This window comes from Biomphalaria glabrata, chromosome 5 (genome assembly GCF_947242115.1).
Source record: "Biomphalaria glabrata chromosome 5, xgBioGlab47.1, whole genome shotgun sequence".
Taxonomy (NCBI): Eukaryota; Metazoa; Mollusca; class Gastropoda; family Planorbidae; genus Biomphalaria; species Biomphalaria glabrata.
In genome coordinates this window covers 45,455,315-45,466,850 of record NC_074715.1, presented here as the reverse complement: position 1 = coordinate 45,466,850, position 11,536 = coordinate 45,455,315, and the positions used below count along the sequence as shown (strand labels likewise).

At 33.7% G+C, this 11,536-nt stretch overlaps 1 protein-coding gene across 3 annotated transcripts in view; it reads left to right on the top strand.

The window, feature by feature from the left end:
- The first annotated feature begins 2,729 nt into the window (after nucleotides 1–2,729).
- LOC106060637 (caspase activity and apoptosis inhibitor 1-like) overlaps nucleotides 2,730–11,536 on the top strand; it is a 121,833-nt gene continuing 113,026 nt past the window's right edge. For 2 of the 3 annotated variants that reach the window (XM_056029890.1, XM_056029889.1), the window contains exon 1: nucleotides 2,730–2,891. The gene's annotated coding sequence lies outside the window, so the exon portion shown is untranslated. The remainder of the gene's footprint in view (nucleotides 2,892–11,536) is intronic. The other variant, XM_056029892.1, reaches the window with a different exon arrangement.

Sequence of the window (11,536 nt, the reverse complement as noted above, 5' to 3'; positions counted from 1 at the left end):
TATTTGTTTTCACATTCAAATGTCAGCGTTTATTTTTTCATTCTCAAAATATTGTCTAGGTCTAAGTAGGTCTGTGTAGGTTTGTGTAGGTCTGTGTCACAGCCTACTTTTGAATTGTATGGAAAAGAGCTCCCGTTCTGCACGTAGATAGGATTATGATCTATCAGAGGCTTACAACTTATTATGAAGAGACATTACTGAGCGGATACCATGACTCCTTGTATTTATTAAGAGGGAAAGGTAAAGTTACCAAATGTTAAATGGTGCGTGTATGTGTTTTGTGTGTGTACATTATGGGGTAGGGAGAGATATTACCAAAATGCATTTTAGTTTCCTACCTTAATTAATAAATGCTGTGTTAATCAGTACACATGACATACGGCTTTCTACTGGGAATTGTATAGAACTGAGTTTTATTCTCACTAAACATTACAGACATTTGTGATTAAACATTGGAGTGCTATAAATAGAAACGAGTTACCCTTTCATTTTATTTTAAAATTAGGTTTATAGGTATGCGCAGTGCTTTTTTTGTGTGTGACGGTACGCAAGGTACGGCGTAACGCACCTTTTTAAATGTGGGGAAAAAATTATCACTTTTCTTGTATTTTAACGTTTATTATTAATTTATAAGTAGCTAAAAGTTAGGCAAAGCATCATTGAGTACCAGCACGTATTCTTTTACAAAATAAAGCACTGGGTATGAGTATTCAATATGCATAATAATAATTAGCAAAAACTCTTCCAGGAATTCAACAAATTATACCCTACTCTAAACCTTACAGTGATAAATATGAAATAAATTAGACAGGCGGTAAATATTAATGACCAATGAGTCAAGTGTTTACTGAAGGTAATTCACAACCTCGTGACCAAACACAAGAGGTCGGTCTACTCCCTGACTCGCACCCCACACAACTGAGAGGTGCTGTTGGTGGTAGAACAAGAGGAGCCAAAAGGATCAAATGGACGAGAGAAATGAATATAAACATTATCAAATCGTTCCTCAGTGTAAACAACTGTGATGATAAACCTCTCCCAAGTTCCCTTAACATTCCTAGGAACATCCTCGTTGCCTGTCAGAGGGCGTACTGCTGCAGACTTGCCACATCACCAGAAAATTCCTCAATGGAAACTGTTAAAGGCACCACAATGAAATGTGTTTCTCTTTAAAGAAACTCGACCCTGGCAGCGCCAGAGAATGAATACTCGCTCGTTTCTGACATAATAATTATAATAATATTAATTATTCATAAGAGCCCTATCTACAAAATGAAGAGACGTGTAGCCTACCTATCGAAAGTGTTACCTACTATAAGGCCCTATATTGTTTCGACAAGATAATAACATAGGGTAGAAAGATTTATCAATACTAAATTAATATCGTACAGAAAAATGTCCTCCTCTATTACTTTATTCTTACCTGTCTGTTATCTATTTTAATTTCAATAGAGAATAGTTGTAAATATTGTGTATTTTTTTAAAACCCTGCTTACATAATTAATTAAAAAACAAACCGTTTCGGTTGCAGAACAGCACAAAGTAGTCGAACATTGCATTAGAATTATAACATCTAAGATATCAATTATCATGAAATCGGGTAACCAAGATTGCGATAAGAAAAAATTCGTAATTGATTGTTAGTGAAATGAAGGCCTTGTCAATGTTTTATCATACTCACATCTGGAGTATTTTTCACTTCGATACCACTGCCTGGTATAGCAATCTGAACATTAAAAATAAATTGCAGAAAATCTTAAAATCTGCTAGCAAAGTAACAAACTTCATTGGTACAACTGTCCGAGAAAAACAATTAAAAGAAGGCTAAAGATATTTTAATAATAATAATAGTAATGAGTGAAGCTAGTGTGAACGTAGATTTTGTTTCTATAGTTATAATGTATTGTTAAAGCAAAAATTTAAAGACAAATCGTTTCAGGGGTAATAAAGATTATTTTTGTTATTATATTTGTATCTAAATCTAGTGCCGAGTGGAAGAGTGAACCCATAAACCCATAGACTTAAGTAAATATCTAGACTGGAAACCGTAAACAACTTATCCGCGATTGGTCGATTCATAGACCTATATATATGTATCATGTATGTATGTATGTACGTAACTCTTTTTCAAGTTCTAAAGGAGGTCGCACCAATCAATCTTTTCTGTCTTAGAAAAGTAATGATCTTTACTTTTCAAAGTTTAGAAATAATGCAAAATCATTTCTCGGATTTTCTTTAGAATGTGCTATTAATCTCAGAAATAGAATCTATATATTCACTTTAATATATGAAATAAAGCCATTTCCTGTTAGTTTCCATTGAGATAATGTTTCAAAAATCCTAGATCGAAATAATTCATGTCTATTGATTTGAATCATCTTATGTACATTTTAATAGATTGATTACGTAGATCCTTTCCGGTCGTTCTAGATTATGTATCTGAAAATTGAAAAATAATAATTGAGATGAGAGTACTCTTTTTTTGATGGATCTTAAAAATAATTATATTTTACATAGGTTAGGGTTATAAAAAAACAACTTTACTTCTTTTAAGTACTTTACAAAATAACGCCTTGTTTCAACTTAAAAAAAGATTGACATTTTTTGTAGTGTTACAAGATATCCATGTCTAGTCTAGATATAATATAGATAAGTCTACGAGTGAACCATTATTAGAACTGTTTACTTTCTGCAAATCAATAATTGTTCCTCAATCATTTCATTGTCTGTTTTTCAAGTTTTTAATGTCTCGTCTAGACAAGATGGCAGCCTCCATGGTCTAGTTTCCAATGAATATAACAGTTCTGTTTGTAACGATATGAGTACATCTTTATTTAATTAGACTAGATCTAGATCTGATATTAGTAAAAGAGTCTAAAACTTGATTCCAGGTATCTATATAGATCTAGTAAATAATTTTTATTTAGATCTAATTGACATTCACTGTGTTTCAAATTGATGGATAAATTCATGAAATTGAATTATTTATTGATCATTATTTGAATATTTCAATATTTGATGAATTAGATCTAGATTTAGAGTCTAGATCTAGATTCTACATTGAATTGATTGTTTTTAAAATAAATTTTAAAAGTTTAATTTTAATCAATGTTTTTCAAACTCAGAACTGATTAGACTTAGATTAGTAGATCTAGTGATCGAACAAAATAAATTCTAATTAAAACTCATCTATTCTATAGATTAGAATATTAGATCTAGAATCTAGATACTAGACTCTAGATTCTTACAACTACTGAACTAGATTCTAGATCTACTGTAGAACTATTCTTAGTTGTTTTTTTCTAAGATAAAATCTATGATCTAGAGTCTAGAGATTTACATCTAGACTCTACTGACTCTACTCTAGACTCTACTAGTCTCTAGTGACTCTAGAACTCTAGAATCTAGCCTAGATCTATAAATTATAATTTAATTTTAATGGCCTTTAATTAATAAGTTTAATATCCACATTTTATATTTTATTTTTAATGGCCTAGCTTTCAAGAGCTAGATGAGTATATATATCAGCTCTAGAGATTCTGCTATCTAGATCTATCATCGTCTAGATTTAGATTCTAGATGATATAATATTAATATTATTATTTATTATTTTTAGACATGAGTAAAAATAATTATAAGTTAAAAAATAGTGTTATAAAGAAAGTTAAATAGGTCTATCTAGAATTTAGATTAGAGTATTGTAGATCTAGACCTCTAGTCACTCTAGATGTGTAAATTATATCTACTAGGCTAGATTTATTAGTTTATAGATCTAGATCTAGTTACTCACTTACTGAGATACAGTAGATCTAGATTAAGGTGACCAGATTTTTTGGCTCGAAAGCAGAGAATCGTCTTTCTGTATTAGTTTCAGGTAGAAACAAACACAATTTTTTTCTGTTACATAAACTCCGTAGGACAGAATTCCTCAGAAAATGTGGAGTTTTATAATTTTAACATTCGATCACAGATTTATGGTTGTTTTTTGCAGAATTCCTATATTATATCCCAATTTTCCAGAAGAAGCAAACTTTGCAGTTAAGCTTGCGAAACAACCTTCTACATCATACCAGGTTTTGACTCAAACAATTACAGGCTTTACAAAAAATGCCTTAACGTCAAATTTGCCTTTTTCTTGATAAGATGCTCATCGCAGTTTTAGTAGATCTATATCTTTACGATTGGCGCTTCATCTTTTTTATCTTACCAGCTCAGATTCTTTCAAAATAAAAAGTTGCATGCATATATATTATTTCATTAGGGAGGAAACATGTGGTGCATTTTTAAACCAATTTGTGGATTGCATGAAGATACTTCAACAGAATCTGTCTATCAATAAGCAGAACTATAGATAAAATATTGCCACAATGTTGTGTAAAAATACATTGACACTATAAATGAATCTTTTGACTACAGTGTAGAACTTCTTTTGAGACAAGAAATATGATTTCAAATAAGGAAATAACTACACCTCTAGTATCAGAGCTTTCAATATGCATACATTATATCTGGTATTTCCAATGTTACAAAATATTTTTATTTAAAGGGTTTCCGCTGCCTCCTAAAATCCAGGATGTCCTGGGAAGCTCCTGGAATTTCAATGAAATCAAAAAGTCTTGGTAATCTCCTGGAATTTTAAAATATCTTCTTGAATGTCCTGGAAATTTGCAGATTGAAAAAAAAAAACGGCATAAAAAATTGGCATCATTGTAGTGTATGGGTCGTTGCGGGCGGAAATAAATTCAAAATTAGTGATTTCGAGTTTGCGCAGAATGGGTTTACTTCTCCTTGATAATAGATAGATCTAATCTTTATATAGTATTGGATCGATTTTTCAATGACTACGTTGATTTTCATCCAAATTGGATCTACGTTACACATCTTCAGACCTTATAATTTTTTGACTTAATTTTTCCTGTTTCATTTTGTGCCTTTATATTTTCATTGGACTAGATCTACATTATCAGATCATATTACTTCTGTGCATTGGGCATTTAATAAGTAGATCTAGTCTATTGAGCTAGATGTGTTCTTAATCTAGATCTTGATTTAGAGATGTAATCTATTTCAAGTCTAGATTTAGATTTAGGTTTCTTATTCTTGTGGCAATGTGTTCAATCTGAGCTAGTGGCACTGTGTTCAATCTAAGCTAGACCTAGAATCTAGTCTTTTACATACAAGAATCGTAGACATTTTGCAATTGCGAATCTCTTCTTTTCTTTCTTTTGTCAGAAAAGTCAGATTTCTCAAGATCATTGTTATATTGATAACTTTTGTTTAACAAAAAAAATAATTAATAGGTCAGAGATAAAATGTCTTATTAAAACGAAGATGATCTTACCCCCATCAGGCCTTTTACGAACATGTTTTCCCTAATTTACTTCTAATAATTCTATACAGTTTCAGCCAGTGCTGCCTCCATTCTTAGGCATTTTTTGACATGAATATAAGTCCTGCTCATTCTTTTTATTACAATATTTTTGACATGAACTCTTGAGAAAAAAATAATTTGAAGATGCCAGGAAGGAAGAATTTCTGAAGATGAGAATGAAGGAAAATGTATGGCTTTGGGAACTTACCATTTAAAACTGTTGGCCAGAAGACTGTTAAAATTCTAGGCCAGCAAAGTAAGAACATAGAGGTCCCTTTCACTAGCAATGCTGAACAGATTTGTTCTGTCCTGAAGAGATCCATGTCAGTGTTTATGTATCACACATCTATTTCCAATGCACACATGGACTAAAGACGTGGCCGAAGGCAAAACACACCATAGGCCCCACCATTTTCCTTCTCTTTACTACATTAACCCTGTGGGACTCGCCATTTGTGACACATCCCCTTGAGTTATATTGTGTGTATTGTCAACATGGTTGTTGGGGGCTCTCTTAGCATCCTGATGAGTACCCGTAGGTACCTCTATGTGAGTCTTGTCTTGTTACCCATTTCCACCTAGGCATTACTATGAGGCAGGGTAGCATACAATGGGGTGCACCTTACAGTACTCCCCTACACCTTTTTCTAGCTGGAGGTGGATCCTGCTGCCTCTCCAATTCTATCCAAAGTAAGAATTTTTTTTTCCGTATACAAAACACTTCAATGGACAGCTTTAATGAGCATTCTTTATGTAGACATGGATTCTAAACATATTGTAACTATGTATAGCTACATTTCAGGAAAAGCTGGAAAATTGTGTCATAATTATTTATTTGTAAGTTTGGTTTCTTTTTCATTACATTCGTAAAACCTTCCCAAACCCCACTGTGGCCATCATTGCGCTGCTGCTATGGTACTAGGGGAGCTTGTATAAATTTGTTCTAACATTTAAAATAAGAAATAAGCTTTATCTTTGTATCTTTGTGTATGTTATAAAATAGTGTTTTTGTAAGTAATGGCTGTGTCTTATGTATAATTGCTACTTTACTTTTAGTCTTCACTCCTTCAGTGTCTCTAAATTTAGTGATTTTACTAATAAAGTTACTCTAATCATATATTATAATATTATGACACCAAGGTGTTTTGTGTTTTTTATCTGTGTAACTGGTTAACCATGGATAAAGTAGTTTTATTTGCCTTTGAGTTTTTTTTTTCAGTGTTACTCTTAATAATTGGCTTTGGCTTGAAAGACATGCTCCAGTTTAATTCACATCTTCGTAATTCCTGTAAATTCTCTTTTTAAAAATGATATTAGCAATCTAGATCTAGATTTAAAACTCCCCTACTAATTAATTTTCTATATCTCTTATGATTAATTTAACTCTTAAGCTAGATCAATTAGGAAGTAGAAATGTATCCATATATTGTTTCAACTGATATTCATGAAGACTTTATCTGCTGAAGTAAAATAAGAATAATTGTTTAGCTGTACTGTACTATACCTGCTGTTCAGGCTTAACTCTCATACCCCATATATAGTGTCAAGCCTTATATCCTAATGTTTGTAAATCAATATGCTTCCATTACTCTCAATAGTCCTAAAACTATGGAAAAAAAAGAACTACAGACAAAATAATAATAATAGTGATCTTTATTATCCGTGAGAAATTTGTTTTACAATTGTGCATTACAAATAACAATATATCATTCACTTTTTTCTGATTTTTTCTGCAAAATTATCAAAAGTAGTAATTGTAAAATTCTTGGATATATTTTTCTTTATCTCCTAGCATGGGCATGAAAACTTTCATTGTACCGAAAAGGAAAACATGAAAAAACAACCAGAAGAGCTTGAAATAATAATAAATCTTCTATTTATTAGCGGCCCCGGAAAGGGGAAAAGATGCTATTAGTTTTGTGTGGAATGTCTTGTCCGTTCCATTTAGATCTTGTAAACTAGAAAAGATAGTGAAAATCTGACAGCATAATATTTTAGACCATTCAAAGTTCTGATGCAACAGCTACTTTTTTCTTTTCTGAAAGCAAAGAATCTAATTTTGTAAATCAAATATGCAAGCAGCTTTTTCATAACAATACACCACTTTTACAACTATTCACTATTAATATTAACAAACACTGAAGACTCCTTAGCAGTGTACACTATTTCCAAAAATAACTTTAACACATTTATGCAAATGGTTCTATATTTTTGTCAAAAAAAAAATTTGTTTTTACATTTGTATTGCTAAGTTATGTAAGTTCTGTTATATTAACTTCTACATTTACACAAAAAAAAATGTTTACTTTTTTTTTTTTAAGAGAAAAATCTATTTAGTATGCATATACGTTGGACATAATGTGAAACAACAATTAATAAGTGGTTTTTCATATTATCGCCTGAACTGAGTGTTCCATTATGATAGAACGCTGAACTAAAGGATTTTTTTTTTTAACAGAAATGTTTTTTTCTTGAGGAATAAGAGACTGTCCCTTTACAAAACAATTAGAGCCGTAATTATATTTTCATTATAAGACATTAGTTAGGCCAGGTTCACATCTAACTTCACATTCACTTTCACCTATACTTTGGTCTGTGGACCGCTGGGGCACCACACAAGATCCATCAACCCTCTTTCTCCATTCTTCTCTTTGATAGAATTTCATTTTGATGTTCTTTCTGAAAATATTGAAACCTGCCTTTTTACCTGCCTGGGTGGACCACTTCGGAGCCGATTTTGAGTTTGTGTCTCCACACAAACTTTTTTTGAACCTTGTGGTGTTTTTTTTTATTTTTCATCAATGTGTTTTGAAATAATTTAAAAAAAAATTATTTATTGACTAAAAATATCCCCCCCCCCCCAAAAAAAAAAAACAAAACAAACAAAAACAACAACAAAACAACAACTTAAAAATCAATTTCAGCAAAAAAACAAATAAAACTTACAACAATATGTTCAGTAGTTTTCATTTTCATGCAAGAAAAAGTAAAGAGAATTTAATTGTTCTATCAGTAATGACCTATCCAAGTTGTTCTTGTAAGAATTGTTTTTTTACATTTCTTCCTCCCCCCCTCCCCCCCCCCCCCCTAAAAAAATGGTAATACTTAGTAATGCTAGCCATTAAGTGTTCATTATGTAGGACTTATTTGTCCAAACTTGTAATATTTCAAGATACATTATACATACATATTACTGCTGCTTGGTTGTGTGTTATTAGCTATAAACTGTCCACTCAATGGTCCCAGGTTTGAGCTTCTACCTCTTCAAAAGAAAAAAAACAACAAAAACTCAAGGCTTCTTAAATCCTCTAATTCTACATTACTGAACTCTCTGAAGACATTACTGCATTGCTAACTTTCTTTCTAAGAAATATCAACCTCTGCCTTGACGATTGTGCTGATTAGCCTTGCTTTAGTGTTATTTGAAATCAAATATATACTTCACCTTTCTGCTGACTAGATCTTAGTGTCTATTTTTGAAGTAAATTAAGGAAATGTGAAGTAGGTGAGAGCATGATTGCGGGTAGAGGGAGGTCGCCTCCCCCCCCCCCCCCCCTTTCAACATACCCCGGCTGGGTTGGCATGTAATCACGTGACAAATAACGGTTTCAGTAGCTCGGGATTGGTGTGTGTGTGTGTGTGAGTGTGTGGATTTACATTTAATCCTGATGTACAACCAGACACTGGAGGGAATTAATAGATGAAGTCTTCTGGCATCGCTAAAGGACTGACAAGGGAGGGGCAAACGTTATCTTAGAACTAGATTGAACAAACCAACGAATTGACTTATGAATGCAAATCAACGGAACTAAATAATAATCTAGCAAAGTTCATAGGTTGTAGCGTTGAAAATGTTCAGACGACATGAGACAATATGTCTTGCAACTAAATGTATCTTCTTCATCTCCAAGGCATGGCCAGTGGTTCAAATAGACTACTGCACCTGACGTGCAGCCTTGTGTCAGTTGGTAACAGAGAGATTAGTTTGTAACACTGAGATTTTAGGTCACTGATCAGTGGCACGAGCTCTATCTAGACAGTTCTTTTCTTAACACTTATGTAGTTGTTTTTTTTTTTCAAAATTTGCATTGAAAGTACCAAAAAAAATAATTTAAACCACGCTAAATATGTCGCATGGTGGCTTCCTGGTAAAGAACTAGGCTTCGCAACGAAAAGGGTTTCGAGTTCCAATCCGTTCGTTAAATTTTGAGTTCAGGATTTAATTAAAAAAAAAATTCCTGGGCTCACCTTTCTTTAATAGGTACCAGACATTTTGTGTAATATTGTTGGCCACAGAAACTTGAATATCAATAGCCCATAGTCAGCGAATTCTCCTTAGGAAACTTTTTTTTTTAGCCAACCCATAATCTACTAGACTTCGAAGCAAATAAAGTGAATTAAAAAACAAAAACAACTGACTTCAGGTTGAAAGTAGATTTTATTATGCCGATAGCTACTGTAAAAAAATTATATTTCAGTTGCTACATTTAAGATAGGCACATGATTTACCATCACGTTCTCTTCTAATGTAGAGCCTTCTGCTTGGAGCTGTTGTAGCACACTTAGTGAAGATATCATGAGTTATCTCTTTCTCATCATTTATAGGACGTTTAAGGTCAAGTTCAAAGTTCATTCAGTGGGCACCCCGTTAAAAAATACCCAATACGTTGATTACTGGTCATTTTTTTTTTCTATTAAATAATTAACTCGCACACACACACGCATCCTCCTTTCGCTTTCTTCCCCCTCCTCCATCCGATGTGAGTATGCTGTTGTTGAGTGTGTTTGTGTTGAGGATTTGAGCAGTAAATACTCTGTTGTAAAGCTCTTAGTTTAGCTCCAAAGTCCTCTCCTCGTACCGCACCCTGAACTCCGCTATACATTCAATTCAAGTGGAATTTAAAAAAAAACAAACTTGGATCAATAGTTTTAATTCAAGCAATAACATCGTAGTCTACTTATCGCTGGGCGGCTCCAACCAATCTCTAATTTGCAATTTCCTCTTGTGACTTGCAATTTTAAAAAGAACTAAAAACAGAACATGCAGACCTCCCCCCCCCCCCAACTTATTTTTTAATTGTTTAAATGCACAGTGGCAGTCCTGATATTGTTTTGTGGATTTCAATTGTCCTCCATCCGCCGATCCTCCGTCCCCCTGCCTTGCCCACCCACACGAGCTGCTCTGAGATCGCGAGACAGAGGAAAATCAAACTAATGATTTATGCGGAGTAGGGAATTATTGACGTTTTTTTTTTCATTTAACCTGAATTGTTGCTAATTTAATTAAAAAAAAATCAAGAGTCGAGTGCAGACGGCTTTCTCTTTCATTCCCCCACCCTCCTCCTCTGTTACGTGCATAGTGTTTTCCGAACCTCGCGAAAACTTTGTATGTTGTAGTTGAACTAAAAGAAATGTCTCCAAGTTTTCGCTTTGACGCCGTTGAAATACAATTTCTAAGGTGGGAAAAAAATGATTCGTTGAAATATTTGCCGTCGTTAGTTTTGCCTTGGCATGAAGTGAAGAAAAATGCTTTATTGTGATCTTTAAGTGCTTTTTGATATTCGTTTTTTTGGTCGCTCTTGAAAAGTAGATGCTTGTTGTTCTCTCTCCCTTCTTTCTTTTATCCCCGGTGTGACGGAAGCTTTCTTTAGTATTGAAGTCTTCAATTAGCTGATTACAAGTTGAATAGCTTTGACTCATTTCAAGCGTATTAAAACATACCCTGCCCCATATGTCCTTACCCACCGCTCAGCGTCTTTCAGCGCATATTCCCATCCAAGTAGGCAACTCTGACGTGTTTTATTTGTTTATAGACTTGTTCAAGTTTTACGTCCCTCCTTAGTTCCTTCTCTTACCCCCCTCTCCCCTTATTGTCTCTTCGAGGCGCCCACCCCCGGTTGATGCCATTCCAACCGGTGAATACACTTTAAAGCGTTGGTGACACACAGACCTTTAGAAAGCAAGCTGCGGTGACCGTTGGCTGGTGAATGCAACGATTTTTAAGGCCACCCTCCTCCAATGAAACTCTAAGACTGGGAGAAACATGTTGCCGCCTGACCGTGAGAAAATAACCTTATTTGGTGGTGACTGAGTGGCGGGAGGTTACAGGGCGAGTAAAATCACGATTCCATGTATGCATTTTACTGGGTATTTTTTTGTTGTTTC